This window comes from Rutidosis leptorrhynchoides, chromosome 3, assembly GCF_046630445.1.
Source record: "Rutidosis leptorrhynchoides isolate AG116_Rl617_1_P2 chromosome 3, CSIRO_AGI_Rlap_v1, whole genome shotgun sequence".
Taxonomy (NCBI): domain Eukaryota; kingdom Viridiplantae; phylum Streptophyta; class Magnoliopsida; order Asterales; family Asteraceae; genus Rutidosis; species Rutidosis leptorrhynchoides.
The window spans coordinates 643,163,841-643,166,370 of record NC_092335.1 but is presented as its reverse complement, the minus strand read 5'-3'; the positions used below and the strand labels follow the sequence as shown (position 1 = coordinate 643,166,370).

The window sequence follows — 2,530 nt, the reverse complement described above, 5'->3', positions numbered from 1 at the left end:
TAAGCATATTCCAAATGGTTTGGAAGTGGCTTTAACTCTAATGTCGGTGGTTCTTCTATCGATGATTTATATCGATATCTGTCTTCTTCTTTTAGCATTTGAATTTCTTCTATTGTTGGTTCATATCCATTAGCCATAAGTGTAGCTAACATTTCAGTTTCATCAATTGGTTCAACTCCTTCTCCTAAAGAACATTCTCCTGTTCCTTGTAATTCTGGAAATTCTTCTAACAATTCTGCATGTGATTCTATAGTTTGAATATAATAACATGTATCATCCGTAGATTGCAGTTGTTGCATTGCTCTATCAACTGAAAAGGTAACACTCTCGTCCTCTATACTTAGGGTCAGTTTCTTACCAAACACGTCTATCATTGCTTTAGCCGTGTTTAAGAATGGTCTTCCTAATATGAGAGGAACTTGAGAATCTTCTTCCATGTCCAGAATAACAAAATCTACTGGAAATACTAAAGTACCAACTTTAACTAGCATGTTTTCCATTATCCCTCTAGGATATTTTACTGATCTATCGGCTAGTTGTATACTTATTCGTGTTGGTTTCAATTCTCCAAGGTCTAGTTTAGCGTATAGTGAATACGGCATTAAATTTATACTAGCACCTAAGTCTGCCAATGCTTTTATTGAACTTAGACTACCCAGAAAACATGGAATTGTGAAACTTCCTGGATCAGATAATTTTTCTGGTATCTTATTCAACAGCACTGTAGAACAGTTTGCATTCATAGTAACAGCCGAGAGTTCTTCCATTTTCTTTCTATTTGTGATTAGATCTTTCAAGAATTTAGCATATCTAGGCATTCCTGAAATCATATCAATGAAAGGAAGATTTACATTTATTTGTTTAAACATATCCAAGAATTTGGATTGCTCGGCTTCAAGTCTCTCTTTTTTCATTTTACTCGGGTAAGGAAGTGGTGGTTGGTATGGTTTAACATAAGGTTTAGCCTTAACTGTGTTATCTTCATTAACTTTTTCAACTACCGGTTCTTTTTCCTTATCTTGATCAGACTGTGGTTCTTGTGGAGTAGGAATAGCTTCATCAGAAATTACAGGTATTTCAGGTGGTTTAAGTGTAATACCACTTCTCGTGGTAATGGCTTTAGCTGTTTCATTTCAGGGATTAGCATTTGTATCACTAGGTAGACTTCCCGTTTTTCTTTCACCTATCAACCTTGCTAGGTTGCTCACTTCTTGTTCCAGATTTTGAATAGAAGCTTGTTGATTTCTAAATGCTTGAGCATTTTGTTCATTGGTTTGTTTCTGAGATGTGAAAAATTGAGTTTGAGATTCAACTAGCTTCGTCATCATATCTTCTAGATTCGACTTTTTATCATCGGTTTATGGTGGTTTGTTTTGAAAATTAGGTCTTTACTGATTGTAAGTATTATTGGATATTTGTTGATTACTAGGACCTTATTGATTGTTGTATGGAACATTTCGGTTATAATTCTGGTTTTGATTGTAGATCGGTCTTGGCGGTTGATAATTATTCTGATAATTATTTCCAGGCCTTTGGTTTATATATGAAACATTCTCTCTTTGTTCCATTGTTAGTTCAATACTGAGACAATCTTTTGTCAAATGTGGTCCTCCACACTGCTCACAACTAATTTGTATTGAGTGAATATCTTTAGTCATCTTTTCTATTCGTCTCTCGACACATCTATCTTTGCGGAAATGGAATCTAAGTTATGGCTATAATCGGCTCTATCTGCTTTAGATGATCTAACGATATCTTTTTCTTGGTGCCACTCATGTGAGTGGGAAGCAGTGTTATCAATAATTTTATAAGCGTCAGTTTCGGTTTTCTTCATAATGGAACCACCAGCTGCTATATCGATGTCTTTTCTTGTAGTGATGTCGCATCCTTGGTAGAATATTTGTACTATTTGACAGGTGTCTAAACCATGTTGCGGACATCCTCTTAATAACTTTCCAAATCTTGTCCATGCTTCATATAGAGTTTCATTTGGCTTCTGTGTGAACGTAACAATTTCTCCTTGAAGTCTTACGGCTTTAGATGCCGGAAAGAATTGTTTAAGAAATATTTCAACTAAAACGTCCCATGTATCAATCGCCCCTTCAGGTAACGATTCTAACCAATCTTTGGCTTCTCCCTTTAAAGTCCAGGGAAATAACATGAGATATATCTGTTCATCTTCCACTTCTCTTATTTTAAGTAGAGTGCAGATCCTATTAAATGTACGAAGATGTTCATTTGGATCTTCCTTCGGTGCACCACTAAATTGGCATTGATTAGTTACCATGTGTAGAATTTGTCCTTTGATTTCATAATCTGGCGCATTAATGTCTGGTTGAGTAATTGCGTGACCTTGGCCAGTGCGTTTAGCTCTCATTCGGTCTTCCATACTTAGAGGTTCCAGATTCTCCATTATTGAATTTGTTGAATCTGAATCACTAGAGGATTCTGATTTAATGGTTTGTTCCTCAACAATCTCTGTTTGAATAATTGGTGGTTCCGGAGGAAAGATTAATGGTTCAGGATCTAT

At 35.7% G+C, this 2,530-nt stretch overlaps 1 non-coding gene across 1 annotated transcript; it reads left to right on the top strand.

Annotated features, from left to right (window-relative positions):
- The first annotated feature begins 1,922 nt into the window (after positions 1-1,922).
- LOC139903272 (small nucleolar RNA R71) lies at positions 1,923-2,029 on the top strand. The gene has a single exon (XR_011778103.1). It is a non-coding gene; the product is annotated as a small nucleolar RNA R71 (small nucleolar RNA).
- Positions 2,030-2,530: the final 501 nt, after the last annotated feature.